Raw genomic sequence first — 27,948 nt, 5'->3', positions numbered from 1 at the left:
AGAACCAAAGACTGCCTTCACTACTGAAGTTTCCACTAAAGCAGTTTCTCTTACTAGAAGTGCGGAAACTGGTACATTCTCTACAGAACCATCAACTTTATTGACACCAGTTTCATCCACCTTCTTACCAGAGGCAACAACTCCAGAAACTTTATTAACCACTGCGCAATCTAGTCATCTTCCTACTACATCTGAATTACCAGTAACAACGATAATTCATACAATGACATCGGAACCAACATTCTCTTCTGAGGTTCAACACACTTTGTCATCAACTCCAAACACGGAGACAATTTCCACAAGTACTGTTAGGTTTACAACTGATAATCTTACCACCTCAACATTTTCCACTCAGCCATCTACAATTGAGGAAACTAGCACGCCTTCTGAAACAGCATCAATAATGACTTCATCAATTACATCAGTTTCAGCAGGACCAACCTCAGAAAACATATCTACCACTGTGACTGATCATGTTTCAACTCTTACATCACAGGCACCAACTCATTTATCCACAAGAGAAACTGAAGCTTCGCCATCACAAGAACCCAGTACTCCTCAAACCAGTAACCCTTCAACAGCAGAACAACTATCATTGTCTCCATCAACAGAACCAAAGACTGCCTTCACTACTGAAGTTTCCACCAAAGCAGTTTCTCTTACTAGAAGTGCGGAAACTGGTACATCCTCTACAGAACCATCAACTTTATTGACACCAGTTTCATCCACCTTCTTACCAGAGGCAACAACTCCAGAAACTTTATTAACCACTACGCAATCTAGTCATCTTCCTACTACATCTGAATTACCAGTAACAACGATAATTCATACAATGACATCGGAACCAACATTCTCTCCTGAGGTTCAACACACTTTGTCATCAACTCCAAACACGGAGACAATTTCCACAAGTACTGTTAGTTTTACAACTGATAGTCTTACCACCTCAACATTTTCAACCATGCCTTCTACAATTGAGGAAACTAGCACGCCTTCTGAAACAGCATCAATAACGACTTCATCAATTACATCAGTTTCAGAAGGACCATTCTCAGAAAACATATCTACCACTGTGACTGATCATGTTTCAACTCTTACATCACAGGCACCAACTCATTTATCCACAAGAGAAACTGAAGCTTCACCATCACAAGAAGCCAGTACTCCTCAAACCAGTAACCCTTCAACAGCAGAACAACTATCATTGTCTCCATCAACAGAACCAAAGACTGCCTTCACTACTGAAGTTTCCACCAAAGCAGTTTCTCTTACTAGAAGTGCGGAAACTGGTACATTCTCTACAGAACCATCAACTTTATTGACACCAGTTTCATCCACCTTCTTACCAGAGGCAACAACTCCACAAACTTTATTAACCACCATGCAATCTAGTCATCTTCCTACTACATCTGAATTACCAGTAACAACGATAATTCATACAATGACATCGGAACCAACATTCTCTCCTGAGGTTCAACACACTTTGTCATCAACTCCAAACACAGAGACAATTTCCACAAGTACGGTTGGTTTTACAACTGAAAGTCTTACCACCTCAACATTTTCCACCCAGCCATCTACTATTCAGGAAACTAGCATGCCATCTGAAACATCATCAATAACGTCTTCATCAATTACATCAGTTTCAACAGGACCAACCTTAGAAAATATTTCTACCACTGTGACTGATCATGTTTCAACTCTTACATCACAGGCATCTACTCATTTATCCACAAGAGAAACTGAAGCTTCACCATCACAAGAAACCAGTACTCCTCAAACCAGTAACCCTTCAACAGCAGAACAACTATCATTGTCTCCATCAACAGAACCAAAGACTGCCTTCACTACTGAAGTTTCCACCAAAGCAGTTTCTCTTACTAGAAGTGCGGAAACTGGTACATTCTCTACAGAACCATCAACTTTATTGACACCAGTTATATCTACCTTCTTACCAGAGGCAACAACTCCAGAAACTTTATTAACCACCACGCAATCTAGTCATCTTCCTACTACAGCATCTGAATTACCAGTTACAACAATAATTCATACAATGACATCGGAACCAACATTCTCTCCTAAGGTTCAACACACTTTGACATCAACTCCAAACACGGAGACAATTTCCACAAGTACTGTTAGTTTTACAACTGATAGTCTTACCACCTCAACATTTTCAACCATGCCTTCTACAATTGAGGAAACTAGCATGCCTTCTGAAACAGCATCAATAACGACTTCATCAATTACATCAGTTTCAGCAGGACCAACCTCAGAAAACATTTCTACCACTGTGACTGATCATGTTTCAACTCTTACATCACAGGCATCTACTCATTTATCCACAAAAGAAACTGAAGCTTCACCATCACAAGAAGCCAGTACTCCTCAAACCAGTAACCCTTCAACAGCAGAACAACTATCATTGTCTCCATCAACAGAACCAAAGACTGCCTTCACTACTGAAGTTTCCACCAAAGCAGTTTCTCTTACTAGAAGTGCGGAAACTGGTACATTCTCTACAGAACCATCAACTTTATTGACACCAGTTTCATCCACCTTCTTACCAGAGGCAACAACTCCAGAAACTTTATTAACCACCACGCAATCTAGTCATCTTCCTACTACATCTGAATTACCAGTAACAACGATAATTCATACAATGACATCGGAACCAACATTCTCTTCTGAGGTTCAACACACTTTGTCATCAACTCCAAACACGGAGACAATTTCCACAAGTACTGTTAGTTTTACAACTGATAGTCTTACCACCTCAAAATTTTCCACTCAGCCATCTACAATTGAGGAAACTAGCACGCCTTCTGAAACAGCATCAATAATGACTTCATCAATTACATCAGTTTCAGCAGGACCAACCTCAGAAAACATATCTACCACTGTGACTGATCATGTTTCAACTCTTACATCACAGGCACCAACTCATTTATCCACAAGAGAAACTGAAGCTTCGCCATCACAAGAACCCAGTACTCCTCAAACCAGTAACCCTTCAACAGCAGAACAACTATCATTGTCTCCATCAACAGAACCAAAGACTGCCTTCACTACTGAAGTTTCCACCAAAGCAGTTTCTCTTACTAGAAGTGTGGAAACTGGTACATTCTCTACAGAACCATCAACTTTATTGACACCAGTTTCATCCACCTTCTTTCCAGAGGCAACAACTCCAGAAACTTTATTTACCACTGCGCAATCTAGTCATCTTCCTACTACATCTGAATTACCAGTAACAACGATAATTCATACAATGACATCGGAACCAACATTCTCTCCTGAGGTTCAACACACTTTGTCATCAACTCCAAACACGGAGACAATTTCCACAAGTAGGGTTAGTTTTACAACTGAAAGTCTTACCACCTCAACATTTTCCACCCAGCCATCTACTATTGAGGAAACTAGCACGCCTTCTGAAACATCATCAATAACGTCTTCATCAATTACATCAGTTTCAACAGGACCAACCTCAGAAAACATTTCTACCACTGTGACTGATCATGTTTCAACTCTTACATCACAGGCATCTACTCAGTTATCCACAAGAGAAACTGAAGCTTCACCATCACAAGAAACCAGTACTCCTCAAACCAGTAACCCTTCAACAGCAGAACAACTATCATTGTCTCCATCAACAGAACCAAAGACTGCCTTCACTACTGAAGTTTCCACCAAAGCAGTTTCTCTTACTAGAAGTGCGGAAACTGGTACATTCTCTACAGAACCATCAACTTTATTGACACCAGTTACATCTACCTTCTTACCAGAGGCAACAACTCCAGAAACTTTATTAACCACCACGCAATCTAGTCATCTTCCTACTACATCTGAATTACCAGTAACAACGATAATTCATACAATGACATCGGAACCAACATTCTATCCTGAGGTTCAACACACTTTGTCATCAACTCCAAACACGGAGACAATTTCCACAAGTACTGTTAATTTTACAACTGATAGTCTTACCACTTTAACATCTTCAACCATGCCTTCTACAATTGAGGAAACTAGCACGCCTTCTGAAACAGCATCAATAACGACTTCATCAATTACATCAGTTTCAGCAGGACCAACCTCAGAAAACATTTCTACCACTGTGACTGATCATGTTTCAACTCTTACATCACAGGCATCTACTCATTTATCCACAAGAGAAACTGAAGCTTCACCATCACAAGAAGCCAGTACTCCTCAAACCAGTAACCCTTCAACAGCAGAACAACTATCATTGTCTCCATCAACAGAACCAAAGACTGCCTTCACTACTGAAGTTTCCACCAAAGCAGTTTCTCTTACTAGAAGTGCGGAAACTGGTACATTCTCTACAGAACCATCAACTTTATTGACACCAGTTTCATCCACCTTCTTACCAGAGGCAACAACTCCAGAAACTTTATTAACCACCACGCAATCTAGTCATCTTCCTACTACATCTGAATTACCAGTAACAACGATAATTCATACAATGACATCGGAACCAACATTCTCTTCTGAGGTTCAACACACTTTGTCATCAACTCCAAACACGGAGACAATTTCCACAAGTAGGGTTGGTTTTACAACTGAAAATCTTACCACGTCAACATTTTCAACCATGCCTTCTACAATTGAGGAAAGTAGCACGCCTTCTGAAACAGCATCAATAACGTCTTCATCAATTACATCAGTTTCAACAGGACCAACCTCAGAAAACATTTCTACCACTGTGACTGATCATGTTTCAACTCTTACATCACAGGCACCAACTCATTTAGCCACAAGAGAAACTGAAGCTTCACCATCACAAGAAGCCAGTACTCCTCAAACCAGTAACCCTTCAACAGCAGAACAACTATCATTGTCTCCATCAACAGAACCAAAGACTGCCTTCACTACTGAAGTTTCCACCAAAGCAGTTTCTCTTACTAGAAGTGCGGAAACTGGTACATTCTCTACAGAACCATCAACTTTATTGACACCAGTTTCATCCACCTTCTTACCAGAGGCAACAACTCCAGAAACTTTATTAACCACCACGCAATCTAGTCATCTTCCTACTACAGCATCTGAATTACCAGTTACAACAATAATTCATACAATGACATCGGAACCAACATTCTCTCCTAAGGTTCAACACACTTTGACATCAAGTCCAAACATGGAGACAATTTCCACAAGTACTGTTAGTTTTACAACTGATAGTCTTACCACCTCAACATTTTCAACCATGCCTTCTACAATTGAGGAAACTAGCACGCCTTCTGAAACAGCATCAATAACGACTTCATCAATTACATCAGTTTCAGCAGGACTAACCTCAGAAAACATTTCTACCACTGTGACTGATCATGTTTCAACTCTTACATCACAGGCATCTACTCATTTATCCACAAGAGAAACTGAAGCTTCACCATCACAAGAAGCCAGTACTCCTCAAACCAGTAACCCTTCAACAGCAGAACAACTATCATTGTCTCCATCAACAGAACCAAAGACTGCCTTCACTACTGAAGTTTCCACCAAAGCAGTTTCTCTTACTAGAAGTGCGGAAACTGGTACATTCTCTACAGAACCATCAACTTTATTGACACCAGTTTCATCCACCTTCTTACCAGAGGCAACAACTCCAGAAACTTTATTTACCACCACGCAATCTAGTCATCTTCCTACTACATCTGAATTACCAGTAACAACGATAATTCATACAATGACATCGGAACCAACATTCTCTTCTGAGGTTCAACACACTTTGTCATCAACTCCAAACACGGAGACAATTTCCACAAGTAGGGTTGGTTTTACAACTGAAAATCTTACCACCTCAACATTTTCCACCCAGCCATCTACTATTGAGGAAACTAGCATGCCTTCTGAAACATCATCAATAACGTCTTCATCAATTACATCAGTTTCAACAGGACCAACCTCAGAAAATATTTCTACCACTGTGACTGATCATGTTTCAACTCTTACATCACAGGCATCTACTCATTTATCCACAAGAGAAACTGAAGCTTCACCATCACAAGAACCCAGTACTCCTCAAACCAGTAACCCTTCAACAGCAGAACAACTATCATTGTCTCCATCAACAGAACCAAAGACTGCCTTCACTACTGAAGTTTCCACCAAAGCAGTTTCTCTTACTAGAAGTGCGGAAACTGGTACATTCTCTACAGAACCATCAACTTTAGTGACACCAGTTTCATCCACCTTCTTACCAGAGGCAACAACTTCAGAAACTTTATTAACCACCACGCAATCTAGTCATCTTCCTACTACATCTGAATTACCAGTAACAACGATAATTCATACAATGACATCGGAACCAACATTCTCTTCTGAGGTTCAACACACTTTGTCATCAGCTCCAAACACGGAGACAATTTCCACAAGTAGGGTTGGTTTTACAACTGAAAATCTTACCACCTCAACATTTTCAACCATGCCTTCTACAATTGAGGAAAGTAGCACGCCTTCTGAAACAGCATCAATAACGACTTCATCAATTACATCAGTTTCAGCAGGACTAACCTCAGAAAACATATCTACCACTGTGACTGATCATGTTTCAACTCTTACATCACAGGCATCTACTCATTTATCCACAAAAGAAACTGGAGCTTCACCATCACAAGAACCCAGTACTCCTCAAACCAGTAATCCTTCAACAGCAGAACAACTATCATTGTCTCCATCAACAGAAGCAAAGACTGCCTTCACTACTGAAGTTTCCACCAAAGCAGTTTCTCTTACTAGCAGTGCAGAAACTGGTAAATTCTCTACAGAACCATCAACTTTATTGACTCTAGTTTCATCCACCTTCTTACCAGAGGCAACAACTCCAGAAACTTTATTAACCACCACGCAATCTAGTCATCTTCCTACTACAACATCTGAATTACCAGTAACAACGATTATTCATACAATGGCATCAGAACCAACATTCTCTCCTGAGGTTCAACACACTTTGTCATCAACTCCAAACACGGAGACAATTTCCACAAGTACGGTTGGTTTTACAACGGAAAGTCTTACCACCTCAACATTTTCCACCCAGCCTTCTACTATTGAGGAAACTAGCACGCCTTCTGAAACAGCATCAATAACGTCTTCATCAAATACATCAGTTTCAACAGGACCAACCTCAGAAAACATTTCTACCACTGTGACTGATCATGTTTCAACTCTTACATCACAGGAACCAACTCATTTAGCCACAAGAGAAACTGAAGCTTCACCATCACAAGAACCCAGTACTCCTCAAACCAGTAACCCTTCAACAGCAGAACAACTATCATTGTCTCCATCAACAGAACCAAAGACTGCCTTCACTACTGAAGTTTCCACCAAAGCAGTTTCTCTTACTAGAAGTGCGGAAACTGGTACATTCTCTACAGAACCATCAACTTTATTGACACCAGTTATATCTACCTTCTTACCAGAGGCAACAACTCCAGAAACTTTATTAACCACCACGCAATCTAGTCATCTTCCTACTACAGCATCTGAATTACCAGTTACAACAATAATTCATACAATGACATCGGAACCAACATTCTCTCCTAAGGTTCAACACACTTTGACATCAACTCCAAACACGGAGACAATTTCCACAAGTACTGTTAGTTTTACAACTGATAGTCTTACCACTTCAACATTTTCAACCATGCCTTCTACAATTGAGGAAACTAGCACGCCTTCTGAAACAGCATCAATAACGACTTCATCAATTACATCAGTTTCAGCAGGACTAACCTCAGAAAACATATCTACCACTGTGACTGATCATGTTTCAGCTCTTACATCACAGGCACCAACTCATTTATCCACAAGAGAAACTGAAGCTTCACCATCACAAGAACCCAGTACTCCTCAAACCAGTAACCCTTCAACAGCAGAACAACTATCATTGTCTCCATCAACAGAACCAAAGACTGCCTTCACTACTGAAGTTTCCACTAAAGCAGTTTCTCTTACTAGAAGTGCGGAAAGTGGTACATTCTCTACAGAACCATCAACTTTATTGACACCAGTTTCATCCACCTTCTTACCAGAGGCAACAACTCCACAAACTTTATTAACCACCACACAATCTAGTCATCTTCCTACTACATCTGAATTACCAGTAACAACGATAATTCATACAATGACATCGGAACCAACATTCTCACCTGAGGTTCAACACACTTTGTCATCAACTCCAAACACGGAGACAATTTCCACAAGTACGGTTGGTTTTACAACTGAAAGTCTTACCACCTCAACATTTTCCACCCAGCCATCTACTATTGAGGAAACTAGCATGCCTTCTGAAACATCATCAATAACGTCTTCATCAATTACATCAGTTTCAACAGGACCAACCTCAGAAAATATTTCTACCACTGTGACTGATCATGTTTCAACTCTTACATCACAGGCATCTACTCATTTATCCACAAGAGAAACTGAAGCTTCACCATCACAAGAAGCCAGTACTCCTCAAACCAGTAACCCTTCAACAGCAGAACAACTATCATTGTCTCCATCAACAGAACCAAAGACTGCCTTCACTACTGAAGTTTCCACCAAAGCAGTTTCTCTTACTAGAAGTGCGGAAACTGGTACATTCTCTACAGAACCATCAACTTTATTGACACCAGTTTCATCCACCTTCTTAGCAGAGGCAACAACTCCAGAAACTTTATTAACCACCACTCAATCTAGTCATCTTCCTACTACATCTGAATTACCAGTAACAACGATAATTCATACAATGACATCGGAACCAACATTCTCTTCTGAGGTTCAACACACTTTGTCATCAGCTCCAAACACGGAGACAATTTCCACAAGTAGGGTTGGTTTTACAACTGAAAATCTTACCACCTCAACATTTTCAACCATGCCTTCTACAATTGAGGAAAGTAGCACGCCTTCTGAAACAGCATCAATAACGACTTCATCAATTACATCAGTTTCAGCAGGACTAACCTCAGAAAACATATCTACCACTGTGACTGATCATGTTTCAGCTCTTACATCACAGGCATCTACTCATTTATCCACAAGAGAAACTGAAGATTCACCATCACAAGAACCCAGTACTCCTCAAACCAGTAATCCTTCAACAGCAGAACAACTATCATTGTCTCCATCAACAGAAGCAAAGACTGCCTTCACTACTGAAGTTTCCACCAAAGCAGTTTCTCTTACTAGCAGTGCAGAAACTGGTACATTCTCTACAGAACCATCAACTTTATTGACACCAGTTTCATCCACCTTCTTTCCAGAGGCAACAACTCCAGAAACTTTATTTACCACTGCGCAATCTAGTCATCTTCCTACTACATCTGAATTACCAGTAACAACGATAATTCATACAATGACATCGGAACCAACATTCTCTCCTGAGGTTCAACACACTTTGTCATCAACTCCAAACACGGAGACAATTTCCACAAGTAGGGTTAGTTTTACAACTGAAAGTCTTACCACCTCAACATTTTCCACCCAGCCATCTACTATTGAGGAAACTAGCACGCCTTCTGAAACATCATCAATAACGTCTTCATCAATTACATCAGTTTCAACAGGACCAACCTCAGAAAACATTTCTACCACTGTGACTGATCATGTTTCAACTCTTACATCACAGGCATCTACTCATTTATCCACAAAAGAAACTGAAGCTTCACCATCACAAGAAGCCAGTACTCCTCAAACCAGTAACCCTTCAACAGCAGAACTATCATTGTCTCCATCAACAGAACCAAAGACTGCCTTCACTACTGAAGTTTCCACCAAAGCAGTTTCTCTTACTAGAAGTGCGGAAACTGGTACATCCTCTACAGAACCATCAACTTTATTGACACCAGTTTCATCCACCTTCTTACCAGAGGCAACAACTCCAGAAACTTTATTAACCACTACGCAATCTAGTCATCTTCCTACTACATCTGAATTACCAGTAACAACGATAATTCATACAATGACATCGGAACCAACATTCTCTTCTGAGGTTCAACACACTTTGTCATCAACTCCAAACACGGAGATAAATTCCACAAGTACTGTTAGTTTTACAACTGATAGTCTTACACCCTCAACATTTTCCACCCAGCCATCTACAATTGAGGAAACTAGCACGCCTTCTGAAACAGCATCAATAATGACTTCATCAATTACATCAGTTTCAGCAGGACCAACCTCAGAAAACATATCTACCACTGTGACTGATCATGTTTCAACTCTTACATCACAGGCACCAACTCATTTATCCACAAGAGAAACTGAAGCTTCGCCATCACAAGAACCCAGTACTCCTCAAACCAGTAACCCTTCAACAGCAGAACAACTATCATTGTCTCCATCAACAGAACCAAAGACTGCCTTCACTACTGAAGTTTCCACCAAAGCAGTTTCTCTTACTAGAAGTGCGGAAACTGGTACATCCTCTACTGAACCATCAACTTTATTGACACCAGTTTCATCCACCTTCTTACCAGAGGCAACAACTCCAGAAACTTTATTAACCACTACGCAATCTAGTCATCTTCCTACTACATCTGAATTACCAGTAACAACGATAATTCATACAATGACATCGGAACCAACATTCTCTCCTGAGGTTCAACACACTTTGTCATCAACTCCAAACACGGAGACAATTTCCACAAGTAGGGTTAGTTTTACAACTGAAAGTCTTACCACCTCAACATTTTCCACCCAGCCATCTGCTATTGAGGAAACTAGCATGCCTTCTGAAACATCATCAATAACGTCTTCATCAATTACATCAGTTTCAACAGGACCAACCTTAGAAAATATTTCTACCACTGTGACTGATCATGTTTCAACTCTTACATCACAGGCATCTACTCAGTTATCCACAAGAGAAACTGAAGCTTCACCATCACAAGAAACCAGTACTCCTCAAACCAGTAACCCTTCAACAGCAGAACAACTATCATTGTCTCCATCAACAGAACCAAAGACTGCCTTCACTACTGAAGTTTCCACCAAAGCAGTTTCTCTTACTAGAAGTGCGGAAACTGGTACATTCTCTACAGAACCATCAACTTTATTGACACCAGTTATATCTACCTTCTTACCAGAGGCAACAACTCCAGAAACTTTATTAACCACCACGCAATCTAGTCATCTTCCTACTACATCTGAATTACCAGTAACAACGATAATTCATACAATGACATCGGAACCAACATTCTATCCTGAGGTTCAACACACTTTGTCATCAACTCCAAACACGGAGACAATTTCCACAAGTACTGTTAATTTTACAACTGATAGTCTTACCACCTCAACATTTTCAACCATGCCTTCTACAATTGAGGAAACTAGCACGCCTTCTGAAACAGCATCAATAACGACTTCATCAATTACATCAGTTTCAGCAGGACCAACCTCAGAAAACATTTCTACCACTGTGACTGATCATGTTTCAACTCTTACATCACAGGCATCTACTCATTTATCCACAAGAGAAACTGAAGCTTCACCATCACAAGAAGCCAGTACTCCTCAAACCAGTAACCCTTCAACAGCAGAACAACTATCATTGTCTCCATCAACAGAACCAAAGACTGCCTTCACTACTGAAGTTTCCACTAAAGCAGTTTCTCTTACTAGAAGTGCGGAAAGTGGTACATTCTCTACAGAACCATCAACTTTATTGACACCAGTTTCATCCACCTTCTTACCAGAGGCAACAACTCCACAAACTTTATTAACCACCACACAATCTAGTCATCTTCCTACTACATCTGAATTACCAGTAACAACGATAATTCATACAATGACATCGGAACCAACATTCTCTCCTGAGGTTCAACACACTTTGTCATCAACTCCAAACACGGAGACAATTTCCACAAGTACGGTTGGTTTTACAACTGAAAGTCTTACCACCTCAACATTTTCCACCCAGCCATCTACTATTGAGGAAACTAGCATGCCTTCTGAAACATCATCAATAACGTCTTCATCAATTACATCAGTTTCAACAGGACCAACCTCAGAAAATATTTCTACCACTCTGACTGATCATGTTTCAACTCTTACATCACAGGCATCTACTCATTTATCCACAAGAGAAACTGAAGCTTCACCATCACAAGAAGCCAGTACTCCTCAAACCAGTAACCCTTCAACAGCAGAACAACTATCATTGTCTCCATCAACAGAACCAAAGACTGCCTTCACTACTGAAGTTTCCACCAAAGCAGTTTCTCTTACTAGAAGTGCGGAAACTGGTACATTCTCTACAGAACCATCAACTTTATTGACACCAGTTTCATCCACCTTCTTACCAGAGGCAACAACTCCAGAAACTTTATTAACCACCACTCAATCTAGTCATCTTCCTACTACATCTGAATTACCAGTAACAACGATAATTCATACAATGACATCGGAACCAACATTCTCTTCTGAGGTTCAACACACTTTGTCATCAGCTCCAAACACGGAGACAATTTCCACAAGTAGGGTTGGTTTTACAACTGAAAATCTTACCACCTCAACATTTTCAACCATGCCTTCTACAATTGAGGAAAGTAGCACGCCTTCTGAAACAGCATCAATAACGACTTCATCAATTACATCAGTTTCAGCAGGACTAACCTCAGAAAACATATCTACCACTGTGACTGATCATGTTTCAGCTCTTACATCACAGGCATCTACTCATTTATCCACAAGAGAAACTGAAGCTTCACCATCACAAGAACCCAGTACTCCTCAAACCAGTAATCCTTCAACAGCAGAACAACTATCATTGTCTCCATCAACAGAAGCAAAGACTGCCTTCACTACTGAAGTTTCCACCAAAGCAGTTTCTCTTACTAGCAGTGCAGAAACTGGTACATTCTCTACAGAACCATCAACTTTATTGACTCTAGTTTCATCCACCTTCTTACCAGAGGCAACAACTCCAGAAACTTTATTAACCACCACGCAATCTAGTCATCTTCCTACTACAACATCTGAATTACCAGTAACAACGATAATTCATACAATGGCATCAGAACCAACATTCTCTCCTGAGGTTCAACACACTTTGTCATCAACTCCAAACACGGAGACAATTTCCACAAGTACGGTTGGTTTTACAACGGAAAGTCTTACCACCTCAACATTTTCCACCCAGCCTTCTACTATTGAGGAAACTAGCACGCCTTCTGAAACAGCATCAATAACGTCTTCATCAATTACATCAGTTTCAACAGGACCAACCTCAGAAAACATTTCAACCACTGTGACTGATCATGTTTCAACTCTTACATCACAGGCACCAACTCATTTAGCCACAAGAGAAACTGAAGCTTCACCATCACAAGAACCCAGTACTCCTCAAACCAGTAACCCTTCAACAGCAGAACAACTATCATTGTCTCCATCAACAGAACCAAAGACTGCCTTCACTACTGAAGTTTCCACCAAAGCAGTTTCTCTTACTAGCAGTGCAGAAACTGGTACATTCTCTACAGAACCATCAACTTTATTGACTCTAGTTTCATCCACCTTCTTACCAGAGGCAACAACTCCAGAAACTTTATTAACCACCACGCAATCTAGTCATCTTCCTACTACAACATCTGAATTACCAGTAACAACGATAATTCATACAATGGCATCAGAACCAACATTCTCTCCTGAGGTTCAACACACTTTGTCATCAACTCCAAACACGGAGACAATTTCCACAAGTACGGTTGGTTTTACAACGGAAAGTCTTACCACCTCAACATTTTCCACCCAGCCATCTACTATTCAGGAAACTAGCATGCCATCTGAAATATCATCAATAACGTCTTCATCAATTACATCAGTTTCAACAGGACCAACCTTAGAAAATATTTCTACCACTGTGACTGATCATGTTTCAACTCTTACATCACAGGCATCTACTCATTTATCCACAAGAGAAACTGAAGCTTCACCATCACAAGAAACCAGTACTCCTCAAACCAGTAACCCTTCAACAGCAGAACAACTATCATTGTCTCCATCAACAGAACCAAAGACTGCCTTCACTACTGAAGTTTCCACCAAAGCAGTTTCTCTTACTAGAAGTGCGGAAACTGGTACATTCTCTACAGAACCATCAACTTTATTGACACCAGTTATATCTACCTTCTTACCAGAGGCAACAACTCCAGAAACTTTATTAACCACCACGCAATCTAGTCATCTTCCTACTACAGCATCTGAATTACCAGTTACAACAATAATTCATACAATGACATCGGAACCAACATTCTCTCCTAAGGTTCAACACACTTTGACATCAACTCCAAACACGGAGACAATTTCCACAAGTACTGTTAGTTTTACAACTGATAGTCTTACCACCTCAACATTTTCAACCATGCCTTCTACAATTGAGGAAACTAGCATGCCTTCTGAAACAGCATCAATAACGACTTCATCAATTACATCAGTTTCAGCAGGACCAACCTCAGAAAACATTTCTACCACTGTGACTGATCATGTTTCAACTCTTACATCACAGGCATCTACTCATTTATCCACAAAAGAAACTGAAGCTTCACCATCACAAGAAGCCAGTACTCCTCAAACCAGTAACCCTTCAACAGCAGAACAACTATCATTGTCTCCATCAACAGAACCAAAGACTGCCTTCACTACTGAAGTTTCCACCAAAGCAGTTTCTCTTACTAGAAGTGTGGAAACTGGTACATTCTCTACAGAACCATCAACTTTATTGACACCAGTTTCATCCACCTTCTTTCCAGAGGCAACAACTCCAGAAACTTTATTTACCACTGCGCAATCTAGTCATCTTCCTACTACATCTGAATTACCAGTAACAACGATAATTCATACAATGACATCGGAACCAACATTCTCTCCTGAGGTTCAACACACTTTGTCATCAACTCCAAACACGGAGACAATTTCCACAAGTAGGGTTAGTTTTACAACTGAAAGTCTTACCACCTCAACATTTTCCACCCAGCCATCTACTATTGAGGAAACTAGCACGCCTTCTGAAACATCATCAATAACGTCTTCATCAATTACATCAGTTTCAACAGGACCAACCTCAGAAAACATTTCTACCACTGTGACTGATCATGTTTCAACTCTTACATCACAGGCATCTACTCATTTATCCACAAAAGAAACTGAAGCTTCACCATCACAAGAAGCCAGTACTCCTCAAACCAGTAACCCTTCAACAGCAGAACAACTATCATTGTCTCCATCAACAGAACCAAAGACTGCCTTCACTACTGAAGTTTCCACCAAAGCAGTTTCTCTTACTAGAAGTGCGGAAACTGGTACATCCTCTACAGAACCATCAACTTTATTGACACCAGTTTCATCCACCTTCTTACCAGAGGCAACAACTCCAGAAACTTTATTAACCACTACGCAATCTAGTCATCTTCCTACTACATCTGAATTACCAGTAACAACGATAATTCATACAATGACATCGGAACCAACATTCTCTTCTGAGGTTCAACACACTTTGTCATCAACTCCAAACACGGAGATAAATTCCACAAGTACTGTTAGTTTTACAACTGATAGTCTTACACCCTCAACATTTTCCACCCAGCCATCTACAATTGAGGAAACTAGCACGCCTTCTGAAACAGCATCAATAATGGCTTCATCAATTACATCAGTTTCAGCAGGACCAACCTCAGAAAACATATCTACCACTGTGACTGATCATGTTTCAACTCTTACATCACAGGCACCAACTCATTTATCCACAAGAGAAACTGAAGCTTCGCCATCACAAGAACCCAGTACTCCTCAAACCAGTAACCCTTCAACAGCAGAACAACTATCATTGTCTCCATCAACAGAACCAAAGACTGCCTTCACTACTGAAGTTTCCACCAAAGCAGTTTCTCTTACTAGAAGTGCGGAAACTGGTACATCCTCTACTGAACCATCAACTTTATTGACACCAGTTTCATCCACCTTCTTACCAGAGGCAACAACTCCAGAAACTTTATTAACCACTACGCAATCTAGTCATCTTCCTACTACATCTGAATTACCAGTAACAACGATAATTCATACAATGACATCGGAACCAACATTCTCTCCTGAGGTTCAACACACTTTGTCATCAACTCCAAACACGGAGACAATTTCCACAAGTAGGGTTAGTTTTACAACGGAAAGTCTTACCACCTCAACATTTTCCACCCAGCCATCTACTATTGAGGAAACTAGCACGCCTTCTGAAACATCATCAATAACGTCTTCATCAATTACATCAGTTTCAACAGGACCAACCTCAGAAAACATTTCTACCACTGTGACTGATCATGTTTCAACTCTTACATCACAGGCATCTACTCATTTATCCACAAGAGAAACTGAAGCTTCACCATCACAAGAACCCAGTACTCCTCAAACCAGTAACCCTTCAACAGCAGAACAACTATCATTGTCTCCATCAACAGAACCAAAGACTGCCTTCACTACTGAAGTTTCCACCAAAGCAGTTTCTCTTACTAGAAGTGCGGCAACTGGTACATTCTCTACAGAACCATCAACTTTATTGACACCAGTTTCATCCACCTTCTTACCAGAGGCAACAACTCCAGAAACTTTATTAACCAGTGCGCAATCTAGTCATCTTCCTACTACATCTGAATTACCAGTAACAACGATAATTCATACAATGACATCGGAACCAACATTCTCTTCTGAGGTTCAACACACTTTGTCATCAACTCCAAACACGGAGATAATTTCCACAAGTACGGTTGGTTTTACAACTGAAAGTCTTACCACCTCAACATTTTCCACCCAGCCATCTGCTATTGAGGAAACTAGCATGCCTTCTGAAACATCATCAATAACGTCTTCATCAATTACATCAGTTTCAACAGGACCAACCTTAGAAAATATTTCTACCACTGTGACTGATCATGTTTCAACTCTTACATCACAGGCATCTACTCAGTTATCCACAAGAGAAACTGAAGCTTCACCATCACAAGAAACCAGTACTCCTCAAACCAGTAACCCTTCAACAGCAGAACAACTATCATTGTCTCCATCAACAGAACCAAAGACTGCCTTCACTACTGAAGTTTCCACCAAAGCAGTTTCTCTTACTAGAAGTGCGGAAACTGGTACATTCTCTACAGAACCATCAACTTTATTGACACCAGTTATATCTACCTTCTTACCAGAGGCAACAACTCCAGAAACTTTATTAACCACCACGCAATCTAGTCATCTTCCTACTACATCTGAATTACCAGTAACAACGATAATTCATACAATGACATCGGAACCAACATTCTATCCTGAGGTTCAACACACTTTGTCATCAACTCCAAACACGGAGACAATTTCCACAAGTACTGTTAATTTTACAACTGATAGTCTTACCACCTCAACATTTTCAACCATGCCTTCTACAATTGAGGAAACTAGCACGCCTTCTGAAACAGCATCAATAACGACTTCATCAATTACATCAGTTTCAGCAGGACCAACCTCAGAAAACATTTCTACCACTGTGACTGATCATGTTTCAACTCTTACATCACAGGCATCTACTCATTTATCCACAAGAGAAACTGAAGCTTCACCATCACAAGAAGCCAGTACTCCTCAAACCAGTAACCCTTCAACAGCAGAACAACTATCATTGTCTCCATCAACAGAACCAAAGACTGCCTTCACTACTGAAGTTTCCACTAAAGCAGTTTCTCTTACTAGAAGTGCGGAAACTGGTACATTCTCTACAGAACCATCAACTTTATTGACACCAGTTTCATCCACCTTCTTACCAGAGGCAACAACTCCACAAACTTTATTAACCACCACACAATCTAGTCATCTTCCTACTACATCTGAATTACCAGTAACAACGATAATTCATACAATGACATCGGAACCAACATTCTCTCCTGAGGTTCAACACACTTTGTCATCAACTCCAAACACGGAGACAATTTCCACAAGTACGGTTGGTTTTACAACTGAAAGTCTTACCACCTCAACATTTTCCACCCAGCCATCTACTATTGAGGAAACTAGCATGCCTTCTGAAACATCATCAATAACGTCTTCATCAATTACATCAGTTTCAACAGGACCAACCTCAGAAAATATTTCTACCACTCTGACTGATCATGTTTCAACTCTTACATCACAGGCATCTACTCATTTATCCACAAGAGAAACTGAAGCTTCACCATCACAAGAACCCAGTACTCCTCAAACCAGTAATCCTTCAACAGCAGAACAACTATCATTGTCTCCATCAACAGAAGCAAAGACTGCCTTCACTACTGAAGTTTCCACCAAAGCAGTTTCTCTTACTAGCAGTGCAGAAACTGGTACATTCTCTACAGAACCATCAACTTTATTGACTCTAGTTTCATCCACCTTCTTACCAGAGGCAACAACTCCAGAAACTTTATTAACCACCACGCAATCTAGTCATCTTCCTACTACAACATCTGAATTACCAGTAACAACGATAATTCATACAATGGCATCAGAACCAACATTCTCTCCTGAGGTTCAACACACTTTGTCATCAACTCCAAACACGGAGACAATTTCCACAAGTACGGTTGGTTTTACAACGGAAAGTCTTACCACCTCAACATTTTCCACCCAGCCTTCTACTATTGAGGAAACTAGCACGCCTTCTGAAACAGCATCAATAACGTCTTCATCAATTACATCAGTTTCAACAGGACCAACCTCAGAAAACATTTCAACCACTGTGACTGATCATGTTTCAACTCTTACATCACAGGCACCAACTCATTTAGCCACAAGAGAAACTGAAGCTTCACCATCACAAGAAGCCAGTACTCCTCAAACCAGTAACCCTTCAACAGCAGAACAACTATCATTGTCTCCATCAACAGAACCAAAGACTGCCTTCACTACTGAAGTTTCCACCAAAGCAGTTTCTCTTACTAGAAGTGCGGAAACTGGTAAATTCTCTACAGAACCATCAACTTTATTGACACCAGTTACATCTACCTTCTTACCAGAGGCAACAACTCCAGAAACTTTATTAACCACCACGCAATCTAGTCATCTTCCTACTAGAGCATCTGAATTACCAGTTACAACCATAATTCATACAATGACATCGGAACCAACATTCTCTCCTAAGGTTCAACACACTTTGACATCAACTCCAAACACGGAGACAATTTCCACAAGTACTGTTAGTTTTATAACTGATAGTCTTACCACCTCAACATTTTCAACCATGCCTTCTACAATTGAGGAAACTAGCACGCCTTCTGAAACAGCATCAATAACGAATTCATCAATTACATCAGTTTCAGCAGGACCAACCTCAGAAAACATTTCTACCACTGTGACTGATCATGTTTCAACTCTTACATCACAGGCATCTACTCATTTATCCACAAGAGAAACTGAAGCTTCACCATCACAAGAAGCCAGTACTCCTCAAACCAGTAACCCTTCAACAGCAGAACAACTATCATTGTCTCCATCAACAGAACCAAAGACTGCCTTCACTACTGAAGTTTCCACCAAAGCAGTTTCTCTTACTAGAAGTGCGGAAACTGGTACATTCTCTACAGAACCATCAACTTTATTGACACCAGTTTCATCCACCTTCTTACCAGAGGCAACAACTCCAGAAACTTTATTAACCACCACGCAATCTAGTCATCTTCCTACTACATCTGAATTACCAGTAACAACGATAATTCATACAATGACATCGGAACCAACATTCTCTTCTGAGGTTCAACACACTTTGTCATCAGCTCCAAACACGGAGACAATTTCCACAAGTAGGGTTGGTTTTACAACTGAAAATCTTACCACCTCAACATTTTCAACCATGCCTTCTACAATTGAGGAAACTAGCACGCCTTCTGAAACAGCATCAATAACGACTTCATCAATTACATCAGTTTCAGCAGGACTAACCTCAGAAAACATATCTACCACTGTGACTGATCATGTTTCAGCTCTTACATCACAGGCATCTACTCATTTATCCACAAGAGAAACTGAAGCTTCACCATCACAAGAAACCAGTACTCCTCAAACCAGTAACCCTTCAACAGCAGAACAACTATCATTGTCTCCATCAACAGAACCAAAGACTGCCTTCACTACTGAAGTTTCCACCAAAGCAGTTTCTCTTACTAGAAGTGCGGAAACTGGTACATTCTCTACAGAACCATCAACTTTATTGACACCAGTTTCATCCACCTTCTTACCAGAGGCAACAACTCCAGAAACTTTATTAACCACCACGCAATCTAGTCATCTTCCTACTACATCTGAATTACCAGTAACAACGATAATTCATACAATGACATCGGAACCAACATTCTCTCCTGAGGTTCAACACACTTTGTCATCAACTCCAAACATGGAGACAATTTCCACAAGTACTGTTAGTTTTACAACTGATAGTCTTACCACCTCAACATTTTCAACCATGCCTTCTACAATTGAGGAAACTAGCACGCCTTCTGAAACAGCATCAATAACGACTTCATCAATTACATCAGTTTCAGAAGGACCATTCTCAGAAAACATATCTACCACTGTGACTGATCATGTTTCAACTCTTACATCACAGGCACCAACTCATTTATCCACAAGAGAAACTGAAGCTTCACCATCACAAGAACCCAGTACTCCTCAAACCAGTAACCCTTCAACAGCAGAACAACTATCATTGTCTCCATCAACAGAACCAAAGACTGCCTTCACTACTGAAGTTTCCACCAAAGCAGTTTCTCTTACTAGAAGTGCGGAAACTGGTACATCCTCTACAGAACCATCAACTTTATTGACACCAGTTTCATCCACCTTCTTACCAGAGGCAACAACTCCACAAACTTTATTAACCACCACGCAATCTAGTCATCTTCCTACTACAGCATCTGAATTACCAGTTACAACAATAATTCATACAATGACATCGGAACCAACATTCTCTCCTAAGGTTCAACACACTTTGACATCAACTCCAAACATGGAGACAATTTCCACAAGTACTGTTAGTTTTACAACTGATAGTCTTACCACCTCAACATTTTCAACCATGCCTTCTACAATTGAGGAAACTAGCACGCCTTCTGAAACAGCATCAATAACGACTTCATCAATTACATCAGTTTCAGCAGGACCAACCTCAGAAAACATTTCTACCACTGTGACTGATCATGTTTCAACTCTTACATCACAGGCATCTACTCATTTATCCACAAGAGAAACTGAAGCTTCACCATCACAAGAAGCCAGTACTCCTCAAACCAGTAACCCTTCAACAGCAGAACAACTATCATTGTCTCCATCAACAGAACCAAAGACTGCCTTCACTACTGAAGTTTCCACCAAAGCAGTTTCTCTTACTAGAAGTGCGGAAACTGGTACATTCTCTACAGAACCATCAACTTTATTGACACCAGTTTCATCCACCTTCTTACCAGAGGCAACAACTCCAGAAACTTTATTAACCACCACGCAATCTAGTCATCTTCCTACTACATCTGAATTACCAGTAACAACGATAATTCATACAATGACATCGGAACCAACATTCTCTTCTGAGGTTCAACACACTTTGTCATCAACTCCAAACACGGAGACAATTTCCACAAGTATGGTTGGTTTTACAACTGAAAATCTTACCACCTCAACATTTTCAACCATGCCTTCTACAATTGAGGAAAGTAGCACGCCTTCTGAAACAGCATCAATAACGACTTCATCAATTACATCAGTTTCAGCAGGACTAACCTCAGAAAACATATCTACCACTGTGACTGATCATGTTTCAGCTCTTACATCACAGGCACCAACTCATTTATCCACAAGAGAAACTGAAGCTTCACCATCACAAGAACCCAGTACTCCTCAAACCAGTAACCCTTCAACAGCAGAACAACTATCATTGTCTCCATCAACAGAACCAAAGACTGCCTTCACTACTGAAGTTTCCACTAAAGCAGTTTCTCTTACTAGAAGTGCGGAAAGTGGTACATTCTCTACAGAACCATCAACTTTATTGACACCAGTTTCATCCACCTTCTTACCAGAGGCAACAACTCCACAAACTTTATTAACCACCACACAATCTAGTCATCTTCCTACTACATCTGAATTACCAGTAACAACGATAATTCATACAATGACATCGGAACCAACATTCTCTCCTGAGGTTCAACACACTTTGTCATCAACTCCAAACACGGAGACAATTTCCACAAGTACGGTTGGTTTTACAACTGAAAGTCTTACCACCTCAACATTTTCCACCCAGCCATCTACTATTGAGGAAACTAGCATGCCTTCTGAAACATCATCAATAACGTCTTCATCAATTACATCAGTTTCAACAGGACCAACCTCAGAAAATATTTCTACCACTGTGACTGATCATGTTTCAACTCTTACATCACAGGCATCTACTCATTTATCCACAAGAGAAACTGAAGCTTCACCATCACAAGAAGCCAGTACTCCTCAAATCAGTAACCCTTCAACAGCAGAACAACTATCATTGTCTCCATCAACAGAACCAAAGACTGCCTTCACTACTGAAGTTTCCACCAAAGCAGTTTCTCTTACTAGAAGTGCGGAAACTGGTACATTCTCTACAGAACCATCAACTTTATTGACACCAGTTTCATCCACCTTCTTACCAGAGGCAACAACTCCAGAAACTTTATTAACCACCACTCAATCTAGTCATCTTCCTACTACATCTGAATTACCAGTAACAACGATAATTCATACAATGACATCGGAACCAACATTCTCTTCTGAGGTTCAACACACTTTGTCATCAGCTCCAAACACGGAGACAATTTCCACAAGTAGGGTTGGTTTTACAACTGAAAATCTTACCACCTCAACATTTTCAACCATGCCTTCTACAATTGAGGAAAGTAGCACGCCTTCTGAAACAGCATCAATAACGACTTCATCAATTACATCAGTTTCAGCAGGACTAACCTCAGAAAACATATCTACCACTGTGACTGATCATGTTTCAGCTCTTACATCACAGGCATCTACTCATTTATCCACAAGAGAAACTGAAGCTTCACCATCACAAGAACCCAGTACTCCTCAAACCAGTAATCCTTCAACAGCAGAACAACTATCATTGTCTCCATCAACAGAAGCAAAGACTGCCTTCACTACTGAAGTTTCCACCAAAGCAGTTTCTCTTACTAGCAGTGCAGAAACTGGTACATTCTCTACAGAACCATCAACTTTATTGACTCTAGTTTCATCCACCTTCTTACCAGAGGCAACAACTCCAGAAACTTTATTAACCACCACGCAATCTAGTCATCTTCCTACTACATCTGAATTACCAGTAACAACGATAATTCATACAATGGCATCAGAACCAACATTCTCTCCTGAGGTTCAACACACTTTGTCATCAACTCCAAACATGGAGACAATTTCCACAAGTACTGTTAGTTTTACAACTGATAGTCTTACCACCTCAACATTTTCAACCATGCCTTCTACAATTGAGGAAACTAGCACGCCTTCTGAAACAGCATCAATAACGACTTCATCAATTACATCAGTTTCAGAAGGACCATTCTCAGAAAACATATCTACCACTGTGACTGATCATGTTTCAACTCTTACATCACAGGCACCAACTCATTTATCCACAAGAGAAACTGAAGCTTCACCATCACAAGAACCCAGTACTCCTCAAACCAGTAACCCTTCAACAGCAGAACAACTATCATTGTCTCCATCAACAGAACCAAAGACTGCCTTCACTACTGAAGTTTCCACCAAAGCAGTTTCTCTTACTAGAAGTGCGGAAACTGGTACATCCTCTACAGAACCATCAACTTTATTGACACCAGTTTCATCCACCTTCTTACCAGAGGCAACAACTCCAGAAACTTTATTAACCACCACGCAATCTAGTCATCTTCCTACTACAATATCTGAATTACCAGTTACAACAATAATTCATACAATGACATCGGAACCAACATTATCTCCTGAGGTTCAACACACTTTGTCATCAGCTCCAAACACGGAGACAATTTCCACAAGTATGGTTGGTTTTACAACTGATAGTCTTACCACTTCAACATCTTCAACCATGCCTTCTACAATTGAGGAAACTAGCACGCCTTCTGAAACATCATCAATAACGTCTTCATCAATTACATCAGTTTCAACAGGACCAACCTCAGAAAACATTTCTACCACTGTGACTGATCATGTTTCAACTCTTACATCACAGGCATCTACTCATTTATCCACAAGAGAAACTGAAGCTTCACCATCACAAGAACCCAGTACTCATCAAACCAGTAACCCTTCTGCAATACATGAATTACAGACAACTAGTGATTTATTTGTTACAGTGACCTCAAGTTCTGCTCTCTCCAGGGAACCAGTTACTACAACTCATATAGATATTACATCAATATCAAGAAAACCTTCCATATCTCTTTGTCCACAGTACAGATTTGGGGAACACTGTGAAAATGGATTGAATTTTATAGATGCAATAATAGGTGAGACTAATATTATACAACTGTACTTATTTTTGCGAATATCTACAGTATACAGAATATACATATATATATTAGCCAGAGTAAATGTGTTAGCTTCTGGAAAGGATGGGTGGTTTAGCGATCATGGAACAGTTATGCATTATATGGTTACATGTTTATTTTTTATAGCATTGTATAATACTTAATTTTTTTTCTTGCTTTTTCCTGGTTGAGCTCATCTAGTCCAGGGATATCATGATGCTACCACAGATAGTGATTTTCTAGAGACTAATGTTTTTTCAACTTTTTGTCAACAATTTTTGATGAACATTTGCTCGTTCAGCATGACACCATCCCACTGCATAGAGGAAGATCCAAAATAAGTAGTGAATTGTGATGAGTGTGAAATAACTTAAAAGGATTTCCAGGAATTGGACAAACTCCTGTGGAGTCTAGGAGAGTTGTTAAATTCCAAAAAAACATACTTACCTGTCCTCGACATCCAGTTGTCCGACGCCAGTAGCCATTCAATCTCCTGCCAGGGCTTAGATTGTAGAAGTCTTGTGCCCTATATGACCACTGCGACTAATGTTTGATACAAACATGAACTTCAAGCTAAACCTTCTTACCAGCCAAACCCTTGTTGAATACTCACAAATACAGAAGATGTTCTAAAATTAATCAAAATTAAAGGCATTTGTAGCAGGAAAGGAGAGCCAAAACGCCAAATTAAGGGCAAAGTTTGTAGTGTTCAGGCATCGCCTATGGTCGTGCGGTTTAGTTTTTGGAATGTCTGAATAGTGCAGTTATCACAACTTTAACATTTAACATAAATTTCTTAATGAATTTCAATATTTTTTCATATTTAGAGAAAAGGAATGCACCGGTTAAGAGTATTAATGTTCACGTCTCATTGAACAGACCATATACTCCACAACTTGAAAACAACTCTTCAGCTGAATACATCGCTCTATTCAACGAGATCAATCAGGTAATAAGATACATATAAGAGGAATAAGATGATGTGTATCTGGGAAAGCAAGTGCATTATAAGTATGTGATTCACATAACGTGGTGGAAACTACAACTGACAACCAGGAACACAGCTGGACTGGAGTGTTCATGAATAATGGCTCTGAATGCAGGTTGCCTATTAGGCTGAGGTCCAACGTTGCGGAAACGCAGCTTCTTTTGTTGCAGGTTTTCCTGCGTTTTTTTTTAATCAAACATAGGAGTAGCTAAAAAAAGAATGGGAAGTATATAGGAAGTTCTTATACTTCTCCATTCTGCTAGATCCACTCCTGACTTTGGCTCAAAGAAACGCAACAAAATCTGCAACAAAAAAAGCTGCGTTTCCACAACGTGCGGCCTCAGCCTTAAAGGGGTATTCCCATGACGCTTGTTCACTAACCTGCAGGCTGTTGTGCTCTCTTCACTTCCTGCTTCTCTCGGCACATAGGTGGGCGGGGTTTCACTTGCACGGGATTGGTTGTAAATGAATTACCACAGTGTGAAGCTGATGTAGCAGAGCTAGATTTGAGTCAGTATGCATTAAATACAGAGGTAACGGACTCCCTATCTCAGCCCTTATCAGCCAAATTCAATTAAACTGACCGATAAGAGCTCAGAAATCCCGGAGCTCTCACCTCCCCTATCTGTGTCATTTAAGTAGAAGAGCTTCTCAAACAGCTCAGAGCTGCTCCCAGCCCCTCCTCCCCCCCCCCCCCCCCCGAGAGCAGGCAGCTACATCACTGGACAAATGAGCAGATAATCCCAAGCGCCATAGAAACAGAGTGTAAACAATGAAGTGAATAAATTAAGATAGCGGCCAAACAAAGCAGTTTTGATAAAGCAATGCATTTAGGAAAAGTCATAAATCCACATAAACTAGCAGTATAGATAGGATCCTTGTGATGGGACAACTTCAGCTTCACACTAGTGTTCGGGTTTCTGTACTTTGGGTCCACTTGGGACTCGGAGTGTCCAACGGAGACACAGACAGACATGATAGGGGGGGGGCTTTCACTGTGAGCAATATTCATTTGGCATTTTTTTCATGTGATTTTTTTTTTCTAGTTACCATTATTATCTGAATATGTATGTACAGAAAAATGAAATGTTTCATGTATGTTTAACTCTAGACGTTTCCTGAAATATACCGGAAGTGTGCACCACAATACTTTCAGAGAATGATTCTGCATGGGTTCAGGTATTTTATACATAGTGCACGTACAAATAGTAAGAACATTTTAGTTTTCTGTGTGTTTGTGGAAAATGATATACATTTAGTTAGAGCTGATATAGGAGAAAGGTTATGGATATGGAGAGTTGGAGAGTCACTTGTAAATCTCCTCCTTGGACTAACAAAATAACCTATCACAAAGAAAAATAAACTAATTATATTCAGATTAATTTTAGAATGTATCTTTATAGGGTGTTAAGAGCTTTTCTGTCTAAATACACAATTTAAAATACTATTCCCCTTCTCATGGCTATAGAATTGTAATATAAAGTAACATTTTGGTAAACCAGCCACAACTAGCGCAAGCTTCAGAGCTTAGGGTTGGGTCACACTATAGCGCTTGTATTCCATCTGGAAGGGGTCCGCATGGACACCCCCCGGAAGGAATACAATCGCAGTTGGAATCGATGTGCTGTCAAAGCACACGGACCCCATAGACTATAATGGGCTTGATTGAATGATTCGTGTGGGCAGTGCGCGGCAAGCACACAGAGCCCATGCTTCCTATTGTATTCCGTCCGGGGGGTGTCCATGCGGACTCCTTCCAGATGGAATACAAGCGCTAGTTTGAACCAACCCTCACTAAATATATGCAGCAGGAGCTGTATTATTCATATAATCATCTTGCGTTTCGGCTTCTTGTATTACAATGATAACACACTTTGCATAAATCAGTGAGGCAGGTCAATATAAAAAAAAATTGGAATATATATTACTTGAGGAAAAAAAAGCATTCTTCCAGTTACCAGTTATAATTTTTTTCTCCAGTTATCAGCTTCTTTACCTGCTTCGGTCCCTGTCTTTGTGTATCAAGGCAGATTGTTGCTAAATCACAGCTTACATTAAATTTTTTTAGAAAGGGGAGGGGTCAAAGAGAAGGGAATAAGCAAGGCCTCGTTCACATCTGCGTTGGTATTCTGTCTGGGGGAGTCCGCAAGAGAACCCAAAACGGAGTATTGAATGCAAGCAGTGTGCCAGTGAAAGCACACAGACCCCATAGACTATAATGGGGTCTGTGTGCTTGCCGCCTGATCTCTGTAGGGATCATATGGACAGGAAAGTATTTCACAATCTACTTTCCTGCCCGCATAATTAGTGCGGGCAGCGGGCGGCAAGCATAAATACGCCATTACAGTCTATGGGGTCTGTGTGCTTTCACTGGCACACCTCTTG

The sequence above is a fragment of the Leptodactylus fuscus genome, chromosome 6 (genome assembly GCF_031893055.1).
Source record: "Leptodactylus fuscus isolate aLepFus1 chromosome 6, aLepFus1.hap2, whole genome shotgun sequence".
Lineage (NCBI taxonomy): Eukaryota > Metazoa > Chordata > Amphibia > Anura > Leptodactylidae > Leptodactylus > Leptodactylus fuscus.
This window is presented reverse-complemented; position numbering follows the sequence as displayed.